The 16,547-nt window shown below is 46.6% G+C and overlaps 1 long non-coding RNA gene across 1 annotated transcript; it reads right to left on the bottom strand.

The window, feature by feature from the left end:
- Positions 1–318: 318 nt before the first annotated feature.
- LOC120867937 lies at positions 319–15,643 on the bottom strand. Its single transcript, XR_005722080.1, has 3 exons — positions 15,559–15,643; positions 12,504–12,508; positions 319–329 (listed from the first exon to the last, which is right to left on the bottom strand). It is a non-coding gene; the product is annotated as an uncharacterized LOC120867937 (long non-coding RNA).
- Positions 15,644–16,547: the final 904 nt, after the last annotated feature.

Genomic DNA, 16,547 nt, shown 5'->3' with positions numbered 1-16,547 from the left:
CGGCCACAGGACTGGAAAAGGTCAGTTTTCATTCCAATCCAAAGAAAGACAATGTCAAAGAATGCTCAAACTACCGCACAATTGCACTCATCTTACACGCTAGCAAAGTAATTCTCAAAATTCTCCGAGCCAGGCTTCAACAGTATGTGGACCATGAACTTCCCGATGTTCAAGCTGGTTTTAGAAAAGGCAGAGGAACCAGAGATCAAATTGCTGACATCCGTTGGATCATCAAAAAAGCAAAAGGGTTTCAGAAAAACATCTAGTTCTGCTTTATTGACTATCCCAAAGCCTTTGACTGTGTGGATCACCACAAACTGCAGAAAATTCTGAAAGAGATGGGAATACCAGACCACCTGATCTGCCTCCTGAGAAATCTGTATGCAAATCAAAAGGCAACAGTTAGAACTGGACATGGAACAACAGACTGGTTCCAAACTGGGAAAAGAAGTACATCAAGGCTGTATATTGTCACCTTGCTTATTTAACTTATATGCAGAATACATCATGAGAAATGCTGGATTGGATGAAGCACAAGCTGGAATCAAGATTGCCAGAAGAAATATCAATAACCTCAGATATGCAGATGACACCATCCATAACGTGTGTCATAAGAAGCAAAGAACTAAAGAGCCTCTTGATGAAAGTGAAAGAGGAGAGTGAAAAAGTTGGCTTAAAACTCAACATTCAAGAAACTAAGATCATGGCATCTGGTCCCATCACTTCATAGCAAATAGATGGGGAAACAATGGAAACAGTGAGAGACTTTATTTTCTTGGGCTCCAGAATCACTGCAGATGGTGACTGCAGCCATGAAATTAAAAGATGCTTGCTCTTTGGAAGAAAAGCTGTGACCAACCTAGACAAGATAATAAAAAGCAGAGACATTACTTTGCCAACAAAGATCCATCTAGTCAAAGCTATGGTTTTTCCAGTAGTCATGTATGGATGTGAGAGTTGGACTATAAAGAAAGCTGAGTGCTGAAGAATTGATGCTTTGACCTGTGGTGTTGGAGAAGACTCTTGAGAGTCCCTTGGACTGCCAGGAGATCAAACCAGTCAATCTTCAAGGAAATCAGTCCTAAATATTTATTGAAATGACTGATGCTAAAGCTGAAACTTCAATACTTTGGCCACCTGATGTGAAGAACTGACTCATTTGAAAAGACCCTGATGCTGGGAAAGATTGAAGGCAGGAGGAGGAGGGGATGACAGAGGATGAGATGGTTGGATGGCATCACCGACTCAAAGGACATGAGTTTGAGCAAGCTCTGGGAGTTGGTGATGGACAGGGAAGCCTGTTGTCCTGCAGTCCATGGGGTCACAAAGAGTTAGACACGACTGAGTGGCTGGACTGAACTGAACTGGATCTTGATTACTTTAGTAAACCATACTTATTCTGTGTGCTGTGTGCTGACTCACTTCAGTCGTGTCCGACTCTGTGCGACGCTATGGACTGTAGCCCACCAGGCTCCTCTGTCCACAGGATTTCCCAAGCAAGAATACTGGAGTGGGTTGCCATGCCCTCTTCCAGGGGATCTTCCCGACCCAGGGGTTGAACCCTTGTCTCTTACATCTACCTGCATTGTCAGGCAAGTCCTTTCCCAGTAGCACCACCTAATCTTGATTACAAAGGTAAACTGTACTTATTGTAGAAAGGTTGAAAAACATGAATAAGCAAAAGGAAGGAAATAAAACTACCTATCATCCTAATGCCGAAAGAAAAGTACTGTTTCAGCAAGTTGGTGTGTGTCTTTCAAGACCTGGGCAGCATGGACACTGATCCATCAGAGTCTGGGGTGGCTGGGTTGGGACCCCTGCTGGACGAGGCATTAACCCTCTAGCTGCCGGTCATGGGAAGGTCTAAGGTCCACCCTGTGGGGCCAGGGCCGGTGGGGTGGCACGTGATCTTTGAGGCTCAGGCAACAACCTTGATCAACCAGACTCAGAATAGTTTAACAACTTGAGCTGGTCCTTTCTAGATGACCGTCAGTGGTACCCATCCTCACTCCTCCAGGAGTGTGATTGGACTTGTCGGCTAGGGGTGGACCTGTCGGCTAGGGGTGGACCTGGGCTCTGGGCGGTGATTGGCGAGCAGAGTTGGGAGGCCACTTACAGCCCAATGTTTCTTCCAGCTGTTGTTGCTCCTGGAGCGTGAGCTGGGCCACACATACTCCCTTATCTTTTAAAATTAGTAATATTTCCCCCAACAGGGACCAAGGACTTCCCTAGAAGAGAAGAAAAGAAATTGAAGATTCTGGTCTTCACCTTGGGACTCAAAGGTAAAAACCAGCTTCTATCAAGGGTAGCTAGTCAGAAAGGACCACAGAATTCTAGATTCCTATAAGGAAAGAGAGAGCCTGGACAGAGCCAGAGGTCAGCCCTTAGGCGCCGGCAGCTGGAGGTAAGGATTCTTGCAAGTGTGGTTTTAGGTGGATACCAGAACCCATCCTCACTGAGTGGGGACCCCACAGGACAGGGGGTGTGTGAATGCAGAGGCTCCGACATTCTGAAGCTCAGGCAGCATGGCTGTGGGCTCTTCTCGACTTCAGGAGCCTTCACACCCTGATCTGAAGGGGCAGGTCTCCCCAGGTGTGAGGTCCCAGCAAAATCTGCTCAGGAACGAGCTGCAGGGTGCAGTCCAGGGACTGGACTCTCTACCTCTATGGGTGGCAAAGATGCTCAGTACTCATTTGACAAGTAGTTTAACTTAGTGGTTTGTGAGAGTTGGGCTTCCCTGGTGGTTCAGGTGGTAAAGAATCTGCCTGCCATGCAGGAGACCCAGGTTTGATTCTGGAGTGAGACTGCTTGGATTTAAATCCAATACCTAATGCTTATTAGTTGTGTGACTTTGGGCAAGTGGCTTAACCTCTCTGTTCCTCAGTCTTTTCACCTGTAAAGTGGGAAATACATAGTACCTATTTTAAGGAGTTGTGGCAATTAACTAACATATGTGATTTCATACATAACTGGTTGTTAAAATTAATTGTTGACTCATGCATCCCTCGGTGGTTTTGAAAATGCAGCATTTGAGAAAGGAAACTGTAGGAAAAGGTGGAAACTATTTTTTTTTAACATTTATTTTTATTGATTTGGCTATGCCAGGTCTTAGTTGCAGCCTGTGAGATTTTCAGTCTTTGATGCAGCATGCAGGATTGATTGATTGATTGATTGATTTTAGTTGTGGCGTGCAGGACCTTCTAGTGGCAGCATGCAGACTCTTGGTTGTGGCATATGGAGTCTACTGTCCCCCTTCAAGGATCGATTCCAGGCCCCTTGGATTGGGAGCATGGAGTATTAGCCACTGGATCACCAGGGAAGTCCCTGGAAATTCTTATTAGTTTGGAAGGGGGATCTTGGCGCTATTGTGCTGTAGGCAGGTGACTGTGAGCCTTTAAAATGTATCAGGATCATCCAGAAGTCTTGTTAGAACAGATTTCTGGGCCCTTCTGCCAGTAGGTCTGGGCAGGGGTTGAGAACCTGCATTTGTCACAAGCTCCCAGGTGACGCCAGGCTGGAGGTCCACAGGCGATGCTTGGAACAACACTGGTTTTGAAGATGTTAGAAGTGCCCTTCATTTGTTTTCCCTGGTGTGAAACCCATCACATGCCAGTTATTCCTCTCTTTTGACTAAAGTGGGATCTTACCTGGCATTTGGTAACTTCACTGTAAATTTGACAGGGGCAGAGGCCATGACCTTTCTCCTCAGTGTATATGCAATGTCTGACATGTAGGAAGTGCCCAGTAAATATCTGTTGAAGGGAGGAAAGAAACATGCTCTCTGCACTCAACATCATTCTTGTGTACATTTTTCCTGTTAATAAATATTCTTCCCCAACATTGTTTGGTTGGTTGCATAGTTTGCCCTTGTATGGATGTAAGTGGGAGAACAGCCTGAGCTTGCTGGAACAAAAAGGGGTGATGCATTCTAAGAGGCAGAGTGCCTCAGTGCCTGGAACCAGGGCCACGAAGCTGAGACCCTACGTAATGATCCTGCCCTGTTGCACCTCCCTATGGTGGTTTGGTTCCTTTCCTTTAACTTTTGCTACAACTTTGTCCACATGGCATCCAAAATGGCTGCCTTCATCTCCCAGTTTTGTTACAGCTTCTGCCATGGAGGGAGTCAGTCTGTCTGTCTGTCTGCCATTGCTCTCTGTCCTAGTAACCCCAGCTGGGACTCTGATTGGCCCTTCTGAGGTTGGGTGCTTATTCATCATCCAGCCAGGGAGAAGGGCCACATGGGTCCAGCATGGCTTAGCCAGGTACCCCTGCAGTGAGCAGGTACAGGGAAATGGGTCATGGTCATCCCCAAATGATCCATTCCAGTTGCCTTTCATTCATCTCTTCATCTCTCTGCTTAAACCTGATTTCAATTTCAATCTGGTGACCAGGATTTGGTTTCTGTGGACTTTTCTGGGCTCAGAGCAGGGATTTGACTGACTTAACCCCATCTCCAATCCATTAGTGATAATGACCCATGGCAATATCCTAGGTTTGTCTGGTGTCTTTGAACATTTAATCCGTGCAGTGTGATTTGGGGGGAGGCAGGAGGTTTCATCCAATGAAGCCTGTTTAGCACCAGCAAGTCTGTTCATGATCTGAGGTGCAGCTGAAAAAATAAATATAATTAAAAAGATAAGTCAGGCCAGCATTCCCAGAGACTGTTTTACATGGGTACATAATGAATGCTAAGCTTAGTGCAGCCGTGCCAAAAAGCAAAATAAATTCTTGGAGTTGGTCTGTTTCCTGCCTGCAATACATTTGCTTGTTCCAAACAAATATATTTGTCAATACAACACAATTAGGAAGGCTGAGCCAATCAGACCATCAAATATCCAGAGAGGCAGATAGTGGCTTCCATACACTCTGCTGGATGGAGCCAAGGTCTGAAGGTATCATGACCAAATCAATTATGGCCTGGGCAAGCCTTGCATTCTTTGCCAGGACAAGCTTTCTCATCTTTCCTGGTTATTGAAAGAATGCAACCTCTTTTTTCTTCCTTCTTAATGTTACTCATACCCCTGGAGGCACCCTCCCCCATTTTCCCTGCCTGCCCCAATCTTTTAGGTTAATTTGCTTCTTTTTTTTTTTTTTTTTTGCCAACAGTTCGAAACAACTGCTGACATACACTGTTTTTAGAAGGACCTACCAAAATGGGACTAATAATGAGTTTTTATAATAATAGCTAACATTCATGGCATAGATGCCAAGCTCTTGGCATTCATGGTTTCTCCTGATCCCCGCAACAATCCTGGGATAGGTATTACTAGTTCCATTTTATGGATGAGGAAACTGAAGCTCAGGGAGACCAAATAGCTTGCCTGAGACCACACAGCTAGTGAGTAGCTAAGCTGAGAAATTCAGACTCTAGTCTTGTTGATGCTAGGGCTTGTATTAGGAGTTTTGATGTTAAGAGACATACAACCCAACTCAACTTGGCTTCAAACAGTAAGGGGATTGAATGGCCTTTGTGGATCGATAGCCCGGATGTGGGTTTCAGGCAAGACTTAAACCAGCCATTTTGCCCAAGGACCTGGGTGTTCTCTGCCTGCCTTCATTCTTACGCTCAGTGCTACTGGGTTTACTGTTTGCTGCTCTGAGCTCTTCCCTCATGGTAGGAAGTAGCTGCAGCAGCTGCATTCTTTCAGTCCTCAGCCAGGGAAAGAAAGAACTTCCCCTCAGGGAGCTCCCATGGAAGAGAATGACATTCTGCTTGGCTTGAGCTAGATGCCCATCCCTGAACCATCTTGCCTAGCTGAGGGATGAGACTGGCCAATTGCTGCAGGCTGGAGGGGGTGCGGTGTCAATCTCATGAAGGCCACGCGACTGAGCAGGGCAAGGGGCAGCCTCCTGCTCGCTGTCATCAGAATAGGGGGAATGGTCTAAGTAAGTTAACCAACCCACTTGGCACAGGCACTGACCAGTCGGAGCCAGATTGACCACAAAGACCTGTAAACCATTTGCTACTAAAAGCAAGCTGCTGGTGTGCCAGCATTGGTGTAATTTGGGAACCTGCTGGAAATGCAGAATCTTGGGACCTTTCTCTGATGTACTGAATCAGTACATCATTTTAACAACATTTTTGCATTTTAACAACATTTTTCAACCTCTAACAAGATTTGGCAAGTTGGGGAGCTCTGATTTAGCAGAGTGGTATAGCAGATGGGCTAGGGTTTCTGAATCAAACATGTGGAGTCTCAATCCATGCTCCATCACTTAGTTGTCACTTAGCTGGGTGAATTCAGGCATGGGGTAATGCTACCAGCCTCATAAAATTGTTGAGGGGAATAAAAAGAATACCTTTTGTAGCTTGCCTGTCATGTTGCTGCTACTGCTGCTAAGTCGCTCCAGTCGTTTCCGACTCTGTGCGACCCCATAGACGGCAGCCCACCAGGCTCCCCCGTCCCTGGGATTCTCCAGGCAAGAGTACTGGAGTGGGGTGCCATCGCCTACTCCGTGCCTGTCATGCAGTAGGTGCTAAATAAGCATTTCTCCCCTTTCCCCACCCATAATGTTTTTAAATGAGAAAACTGACTCAGGTACTCATTTGCCCAAGACACAGAACCGGACCTCTGGTACCCTGGGCACTAGAATGGGGCTTTGAAACCATCCTCAAAACACCAGAAATTCTAAGCCCTGGCTGCCCATTGGAATCACCCAAGGTGTTTAAAACATCTCAGTGCCCAAGCATCACCTCATAGCAACTCAGTCAAAATCTCTTTGGGGGAGACCCAGGCATCAGTACTTTTAAATTTCCTGGGCTGTTCCTATGGGCAGCCAAGGTGGAGAACCAGTGCTTCTCACTTTCTTGACTCCTAAATGAATTGTGCTGTCAGAAGGCTCTGCTTTGAAAGCTTCTGAGTGGCTGGTTGCAAACCCACTGCTGGTGAGGGTCTTTCCGTCAAACACAGCACTGAGCTCCAGGAGGGCATGCAGGGGGGTTTGTGCTCCTGGTTCCAGCTCACATGCCCGACATTCAGCAAAGGTTCAGCTTTTAAGTCAGGGAGCTAGCGGGTTCAGACCCTTGGCCTTGACTCCATGAATGAAAAATGACAAGCATTGTAATAGCGAACCTAATAGTTAAGAGTGTGCTGGCTCTGTGACCTTGGACAGGTCCCTAACCTCTCTGGGCCTCAGTCTCCACATCTGTAAAAGAGACTGCTAGTAATACCTGCCTTACTATGGGGATTCAGTGCCTGGCACCACGGGAGTATGTTTTCACTTGACCTTTAGGGCTGTTCAACCAGGGCTGTGCATACACAGCCCACCATACACAGTGGCTGTTGAGCCGAGGGCCCAGATGTCCTGTGGGATCCAAACAGAGTGGCTTCGGAGCCTACTTCTTTGGCCAGACTTCTTGGCCTGCTTCCTTGGCTGGCTCGTGCAGGCTGCCAGTTGCAGGGTGCAGCCCTGGAGGATACTCAGTGACCTTTACTCCTAAGCCACACCAGCCTGTGGGGCTGGATAGGGAAGAATTTGGTGGGAACCTTGGGAGAGGGATGGGAAGCTACTGCAAGCACACTCTGCTACTTCATGCTGAGACGCCCTGCTGGACTGGGCGTCTCAAGGCCCTGTTCCCTCGGGCCCTAGCCTCTCCCTTTGGCATGGCCCTGGACTCAGTGGGCTTTAGGGACACCTAGAGCACTGGCCAGGCCAGACCTCTGCCGTGGGACCTGGGTTTCTTAGGAAAGACCTCAGCTGGGGGCATTGCCCGCCCTGCTTCTGTCTCTCGCAGGCTGGAGCCTTTCATTCTCCCGGTTCTTTGATGATCCTGGGCCCTGCTCTGAGTTCCCCTCGCTTGGTCTTTACCTGTCCCTGTCTCTCTTTCTCTACTATCTTTCTTCTCGTATGTCTGACTCTGCCTTTCCATCTGTTTCCATTCTTATCTTTGTTTCTCTCTGTCTGGCCCTCTGTCTCAGGTCTGTCTGTCTCTCTCTGTCCATTTCTCTTTCCATCTTGCCTCACACCCACCCCATGCATTTCTGTCACCTCACAAACCCCGAAGCCCTCTGGTGCATTAATGCTGAGCCCCCCCACCCCCTTTTGATTCAAGACCCGGGTGACTGTGGAAGGCAAAAGTTTCCATCTCCACCACCCCCCACTCCACCCCACCCTCTAGAGGCAGAGTTTTGAGAGGTGTGAATGAGGTAAAACCCATGGAGGGCCTGGGGCTCATGAGTGTGCAATAAACCTTAGCCCTTGAGCTCCTTGAGTACAAGACTGGACTACCTTCAAATCACCAGCATTAGCCCACTGACTCTTTGTGGCTGCTGGTACCTCTTTATAGATTTAGATGCTGAAATCTGTAGTTAATTCTTTAAACCTCATTTGCTTCTTTTATTCCCACCCTTCCCCCCAATCTCCTGAAACTTCATGTTCCAGAATATCCCAGAATGTGCCAAGCTGTTTTTATACTCTCAGTTCTCCCTGCTGACTCCTATTTATTCTTCACATTTCCTCTTGGAGGTCCCACTCTTCAGGAAGTTTCCCCGACTGCCCAGCTGGGTTAGGGCTGCCATTTGTGTTTTCTACGGTAATCTGTGTGCAGAGCCTCTTGAGTCTCTTCCCTTGAGGTTCCTCTCTTCCCGTGGGACTGGCAGGGAACAGGCTTTCCTCATCCAGCCCCCGCTCCGCCCTGGGAGGGGCAGCTACCATGTGCATCCTGAGTGCCTGCCTGCATAGCTGTGGCCCTGTGCCCTCTCTCTGGATTTTAGCTGTCACAAGTCTGTCCTGTCCAGGATGAAAAAGACCACTCAGAGCACAGGCAGTGAACACAGGCTCTGGAAAGTCACTCCCAGGAGCACCAAGCTGGCTGCTGCCTGCACAACAAGTTACCTAGCCTTCAGCTTCCACTTTTGACAAGTTGGTTCTCAGCCAGGCTGAGCCCCAGGCAGAAAAATAACTACCTGTTCAGACCGGTGCTTCACCCTCATTCTTCCCCTCCCCCATCCCTGCCACATTTTTTTTCAATAGGAGGAAGGGAAATGCATGAATTATGAGCCCAGTGTGTGCTCACATGCACGTATTGGGTCACCAGGTCCTGCCCTTGAAATGTGCAATTCCGGGTGCAAATGAAACTCTCAGTCGTGCCCCTAGCTCTGTGCTCTGAGGGTGTTCATCACCGCGCATCTGCCTGGAGTGGCTGCACGTTTCTCGGGGCCTCGCCAGGCTTGGAGGAAAGCCTCTGGCTGCAGCCCCCCCTTGCAGGGCGTGGGAGGACATCTGCCCGTTGCCCCTCCAGCCCTCCGTGGCCCTGGGGGAGGGGCTGAGATAAAGCCACCAGCACGGGCAGGAGATGAGGGCTGCTATGTTTATCCTGGTCTCACAGTCTCCTGTTGCAGGGGCGTTAATTAGCAAGCTGGGCGCTGGGGGAGAGTGTGCGGGGGCCACCCGGCCCTCCAGCCCATCAGGTCCCTGCCTGGGAGCCCTGGGGGCAGCTGTGACAAGAAGCAAAAGACAAAAGGGATCCTGGATTGTGGCCTGGAAACTGAGCTTTTTACAGAGGCTTAGGCATTGATGTTTTAACATTCAGGAGGATAGGAGGATGCTTCCCTGATGACATAACAGTGGCCAGAAGTCACTGTGCACTTGCTGTGTTCCCGGCCCTCCGCGTATGACTCTTCACCTGCTGTCCCAATTACTCCTCCCTGCAGAATGTGCTTCGGGTGCTATTCTAATTCCCAGGTTTCAAAATAAGGGGGCAAGCCTCACAGAGGGGGCAGGAATGTGCCAGGTTCTCACAATAGTAAGCAGTGGAGGCGGCCTTTGAACTTGGGTAGTCTGATTTGAGTTCCTACGCTTCTACCCGCTGTTCCTTCCAGCCAGTGTCAGTGACAGGGGACACCACTGTTGAGAGACAGCCCACCTGATGTGGAACCAAGTTCAGCTCCCAGCTCTGTGGCTTCCCAGCTGGGTGTCCTTGGGTGGCTCTGTCACCCTTTAGAGCCTCACTGTCCTCGTGTGTGATGCTGCGGTAGTGACACCTACCTTGCAGGCTACTGTTGGGATTAGAGGATATTACATGCAGAAGGTGCCTGCCCTGGGCTGAGCTGGATGCCCCCCACAAGATGTGTGGAAGTGCTTATCCAGTGCCCCAGGATGTAACTGTGTTTGGACACAGGGTCATTGCAGATGTAACTGGTTGAACTCCTATGGCGTAAGTGGATGCATAATGCAATGTAACTCACGCCCTTATCCTGGGGGAAGATTGGGTCTCAGAGATGGACACACACAGTTTGAAGACACAGAAGATGACCATGTGGAGACAGAGGCAGAGTTAGCTGCCACAAGCCAAGGAATGCCAAGAACTGCAGAGAAACACGAAGCTGCAAGAAACAGGAAAACATTCTCCTCTAGTTGGTAATGGACAGGGAAGCCTGGCCTGCTGCAGTCCGTGGGGTCGCAAAGCGTCAGACACGACCGAGTGACTGAACTGAACGGAGGGACTTCTGAGGGAGCCTGGCTCAGCTGACGCCTTGATTTTGGACTTGTAGCTTCCAGAATTGGGACACAATAAATTGCCATTATTTGAAGGCACCTGGTTTTGGTAGTGGTGACAAAAGTCAATACAGTGGCTCTTCATAGCAGATACCAGCAGTGCCCGTCTGTCTTCTCCAGGCTACCTCGGCAGTCGCCCACACCTTAGTCACACAGCAAGGCTTTCACCTCTAGCACCAATGGTTCTCTGCCTGCACGCTTTCCCTGAATGCAGAAGCCAGCCAAGCCAGGCACAGAGCCATCTGCAAGTGTCCAAGAATTAACGCTGCTGTGAGCAGCCTGCAATTAGCAGGGAGTCAGTGGATATAGACGCTCTGATGTCTCAGCCCTGGGGGAGACAATTCTGAGGCCTGTGCTCCACAGTCTCATGGAGGCGACCAGTGAGTTGGTGGCCCCTCTGCCCACCATGGTGACCTGTCAACGCACCCTTTACTTAACCTCCCATCTTTCCTCCCTTCCTTCCTCTCCTATGGGAGTTTCCTGGGATCAGCCCCTAAACTGGCCCCTTGTGTCGAATGCCTCATCTCAGGTCTGCTTTGGGGAGATGCAAAAGATAGGTATGGACTGGCAGCTGCTTTCTCTTCCTGATCATGGATGGAAGGTCAGACGTTGGCACCTTTGAGCTAAATGGACCTGTAGCTGGTCTGCAACTACTTTGGCAAACTTTGAAGACCCAGATGGCCCTCAAAGACAGGTCCAGTATCTCAGGAAGAATACACACACATGCACCATATCTTCTTTATCCATTCATCTGTCAATGGACATTTAGGTTGCTTCCATGTCTTGGCTGTTGTGACTAGTGCTGCTACAAGCATAGAGGTGCAAGTATCTGTTTTTGAATTATAGTTTTATCTGGATATCTACCCGGGAGTAGAATTGCTGATCATATGGCAACCCTATTTTAGTGTTTTGAGGAACCTCCATACTGTCTTCCATCATGGCTGCACCAGTTTGCATTCCTACCAACAGCAACACTTGTGGTTTTCACCTTCTCTTAGAACCATCAGACCTATGACATCCCTTGTGGGCCATGATGGGTGCTGATTGCCTATGTTATTTTGATACAAAAGCCCAGATGGAGATTCCACTTCCTCTTTCTACCCCACTTTGCACTGTGCTGCTGCTGAAAGAAAAGGAAGCCTTGGTCCTAGGCTTAGTGCATCAAATTCAGAAAAGAGGAGGGTTGGAAGTTGGGAGGGAGTCATTCTTAGAGAATCTTCATGTTTCCTACATTTGACTAAATAGAAATGACATCAAATATGCTTTCACTTGCTGTCAAATATGTATTTCCCCTACTTGATGCAGCAAAGATAAGCCACCATAAGTGTGCTGGGTGTCACAATAGAGTGGGCTCAGAAGTCATTGTTTTTGAGCTCTTTCTGAAGCTGACAGTACTGCAGAAACACTGAAAATGCTTTCAGTTTCTAGATACACTGGCAATTTAATAACAACACGCAGGAGGAAAACAGAAATAATAGCTAACACGTTGAGATCTTACTATCTGCCAGGCACCATATTCAAGCCCTTTTTCATTTATTATCAAGTTGGGACTGTTAGGAATAGATTAAGTTTTCAGATGAGGCAACAGAGAGGGTGCAATTTGCTCAGAGCCATGCGGTTGGGAAATGGCAGAGCCCTGAGTGGAACTTCAGAGCCTGGCTCTGAACTGTCACGTTGGAACACCTCCCAAGAAATACCACCTTAAATCCTCTCATCGATTTTAGGTCACCTCTTGATTTCCAAAATGTTACAAAATGAAGAAGCATGTGTCTTAGAGGTGAGGAAATATGGAAGCTCTCAGCACGTAGAGGAGCCCTGGGAAGGTTTCTATAACTCACCACCAACGCCCCCTCCTCCCTCCTGGGAAGAAGGCAAGGCTGACATGTCTCAGGGGCTGATGGCTCCATAGAGGCAAATCCATCTCCATCTCCCTGTGAGGCTGACTCATGATGAATGCCAGTGTTAGGGGTTTGGACGGGACTGGACCCTGCTGTTCAATGCAGAACTTTTCCTTGGGAGATACAGTCCCAGGCTCTGTGCTACATCTAAAACCCCAGAAAGCCTCATCGAGGGGCTGAATCACACTCCCCTTCTCTTTTAATTATTCATGGCCTGACATGCTGACTGGGAATACATCACTCCTAGTACATGGCTGGTAAGATTAAATATTAGAGGAAACTCTTAATTAATTTTTAATGCGTTCTTTAGAACAATTCTTCATACCTAACCACACACTGAAACTGAGTACTTAAAAAGGAAATTAACGTTCAAGATCTCAAGGGCTTCTAGGTCCAGACAAGCCCCTATTTTGCTTACCTCTGAGCTGCATATTGGGACGTGCCAGCGATGACATCCACGGTGCAGAAATAGAGTGAAAGTATGTCCTGGTTTTATTGGGATGGTCCCAGGTTGTGTCTGTTGTCCCAGTGTACTAACACTGCCCCCTTTTACTCCTCAAAGTGTTCCAGTTTGGATGTTAAATTATATGATCACCCTACTTCAAGGCCACTACTCTCCCTTCCCATGCCAATGACAGGCATCACTAGTTGATCAGGGCATCCAGTCCTTGATGATCCTCCAAGGCATTCTCAATACAGTCTTCCAGGCAGCCTCTCTAGTGATTAAATTTGACATCAAGATGGATCCTATTTTTCCTTGCTGAGAAAGCAGTTTACATTAAGTGCTTATATTTTTATTTCATCTTTATCTTTAAGACAGTTTTCTATACAGGTCTTTAATGTTGTGACTTACTGTTTTTCAGTCAGAGCACTATTATTATTTCATGTGGGGCAGTTAGCTGTACGTAATTATCTCAGACATTTTTGGATATTTAATATATTTAATATTCTTGGGCTCATGGGCATTAAATGCCAATAGCACACTCTCTTCCACCCCACCAACCTGGTCATTGTGGCAATAAAAATATGCCCCCTGCCAATTTCCAGAACACCCCCATGGACACACTACTGTCCTGAATTGGAAATAAATATAAGTATTAAGTACTGTGCTAGTCCAAACACGTTGTTTTGACTGCCTATTGCTGTGTAATAACACCCTTTTCTCACTCCCTTCCAAGGATTATTGTTGTTTTTCAGTCACTAAGTCGTTTCTGACTCTTTGCGACCCCATGGCCTGCAGCATGCTAGGCTTTCCTGTCCTTCAGTCTCTCTTGGAGTTTGCTCAAACTCATGTCCATTGAGTCGGTGATGCCATCCAGCCATCTCATCCTCTGTTGCCTCCATCTCCTCCTGTCCTCAATCTTTCCCAACATCAGGGTCTTTTCCAGTGAGTCAATTTTTTGCATCAGGTGGCTAAAATATTGGAGCTTCAGCTTCAATATCAGTCCTTCCACTGAATATTCAGGGTTGATTTCCTTTAGGATTGACTTGTTTGATCTCCTTGCAGTCCAAGGGACTCTCAAGAGTCTTCTCCAGGATCACAATTCAAAAGCATCAATTCTTTGGCACTCAGCCTTCTTTATAGTCCAACTCTCACATCTGTACACAACTACTGGAAAACCATAGCTTTGACTAGGTGGACCTTTGTTAGCTCTGATTTTTAATACGCTCTCTAGGTTTGTCATCGGAGAAGGCAATGGCACCCCACTCCAGTACCCTTGCCTGGAAAATACCATGGACGGCGGAGCCTGGTAGGCTGCAGTCCATGGGGTTGTGAAGAGGCGGACACGACTGAGCGACTTTACTTTCACTTTTCACTTTCAGGCATTGGAGAAGGAAATGGCAACCCACTCCAGTGTTCTTGCCTGGAGAATCCCAGGGACAGGGGAGCCTGGTGGGCTGCCATCTATGGGGTCGCACAGAGTCGGACACGACTGAAGCGACTTAGCAGCTTAGCAGCAGGTTTGTCATAGCTTTTCTTCCAAGGAGCAAGCGTCTTTTAATTTCATGGCTGTGGTCACCATCTGCAGTGATTTTGGAGCCCAAGAAAGTAAGTTATGCCACTCTTTCCACTTTTCCCCCATCTATTTGTCGTGAAGTGATGAGACACGATCTTTGTTTTTTCTAATGTTGAGTTTTAAGCCAACTTTTTCACTCTCCTCTTCCACTTTTATCAAGAGGCTCTTTAGTTCCTTTTTCTTTCTGCCATTAGAGTGGTATCATCTGCATATCTGAGGTTACTGATGCTTCCCCCAATAATCTTGATTCCAGCTTGTGATTCATCCAGCCCAGCATTTCACATGATATACTCTGCATATAAGTTAAATAAGCAAGGTGACAATATACAGCCTTGACTTAATTAATTAATACAGCCTTAATTCCAAGGATTAAGTGATTTAAAAACAACAAATTTAAAGGTTACTTTCCACTTACAGTTATTACAAAATATTGGCTATATTCCTCATGCTGTACAGCAGATCCTTGAGCCTATCTTATACCCCATCGTTTGGACCTCCCACTCTCCCATCCCTATATCGTCCTCCCCTAACTAATAACCACTAAGTTGTTCTCTATGTCTGCGAGTTTGCTTCTTTTTGTTATATTCCCCAGTTTGCAATATTTTTTAGATTCCATGTATAGGTGATATCTTATAGTATTTATCTTTCTCTGTCTGACTTATTTCACTTGGTGTAATGCCCTCTTAATCCATCAGGTTGCTGCAAGTGGCAAAATATGGGGTTTTTTGGGTGGCTGAGTAGGATTTCATTGCATACTGTGTACCACAGCTTCTTCATCCATCTGTCTGTTGATGAACACTTCGGTTGTTTCCGTATCTTGTCTGTTGTAAATAATGCTGCTATGAGCGTTCAGTGCATATATCTTTTCAGATTTGTGGTTTTGTTTTTTTCATATATATACCCAAGAGTTGTGGGGTAGTTCTACTTTTAGTTTTTTGAGAAACCTCCATAATGTTTTCTATAGTGACTGCACCAGTTTATTTTCCCACCAACAGTGTGGGAAAGTTCCCTTCTTTCCATGTCCTCACCAATGTTTATTATTGTGTTCTTTTTCAGGATGGCCATTCTGAGTGTTATAGGTGATATCTCATTGAGGTTTTGATCTGCGTTTCTCTAATGATTAGTGACTCTGAGGATCTTATCACATGTCTGTTGGCCATCGGCATTTCTTCTGTGAAAAATATCTATTTAGTTCTTCTGCCCATTTTTTAATCAGGTAGCTGTTGTTTTTGTTTTTTGATGTTGAGTTATATGAGCTGTTTATATATGTTGGATATTAACCCCTATTGGTCATATCATCTGCAAATATTTTCTCCCATTCAGTAAGTGACTTTTCATATTGTCCATGGTTTCCTTTGCTGTGCAAAAAATCTTTTAAGTTTAATTAGGTTAATTTTTTTTTTAAACTTTTGTTTCCTTTACTTTTTGAAGTGGATTCAAAAAAGTATTGCTTCAGTTTATGTCAAATTATGCCTATGTTTTCCTCTAGGAGTTTTATAGTATCCAGTCTTACATTTAGATCTTTATTCCATTGTGAGTTTATTTTTGTATATCGTGTTAGAGAATTTTCTAATTGCCTTCTTTTACATGTGGCTGTCCTGTTTTCGCAGCCCTGCTTAATGCAGACTATCTTTTCTCCGTTGCATTTTCTTGCCTCCTTTGTCATCGATTGATTGGAAGTCCGTGGACTGTAAGTCCATGGGTTTATTTCTGAACTTTCTATCCTGTTTCATTGATCTTTGTGTCTGTTTTTTGTGCCAAAATTGTGCTGTTTTAATTGCTATAGCTTAGTAACAGTAGTTTTTTAAAACAATTTTTGGTCATAGTTTTTCGATTTTGGTAAGGCTGGATGGGGTGGCTTGACTGAGCAACAGGTTCTTCTAAGAAAGTTCCCTCACAGAGCAGACAGACTGATTTTGGCTGTCAGCTGCAAGCCCAACTGGGGTGCTCCAGCTAATTTTAGTTCTCCTTCCTGTGGGCCTCTCCACGAGGCTGCTTGAGCTTCCTCAGAGCATGGAGCCTGAGCTTCAAAGGGGAGGAAATAGAAGCTGCTGGTTCCCTTAAAGGTTAGACCTGGAACTGACTTAAGATCACTTCTTTCATATTATATTGGTTAAAGCAGGCACCAGCCCAG

Source organism: Oryx dammah, unplaced genomic scaffold, assembly GCF_014754425.2.
Source record: "Oryx dammah isolate SB20612 unplaced genomic scaffold, SCBI_Odam_1.1 HiC_scaffold_9, whole genome shotgun sequence".
NCBI lineage: Eukaryota > Metazoa > Chordata > Mammalia > Artiodactyla > Bovidae > Oryx > Oryx dammah.
Note: the sequence above shows the minus strand (reverse complement) of the source record. Positions and strands in the feature narration are given on the sequence as shown.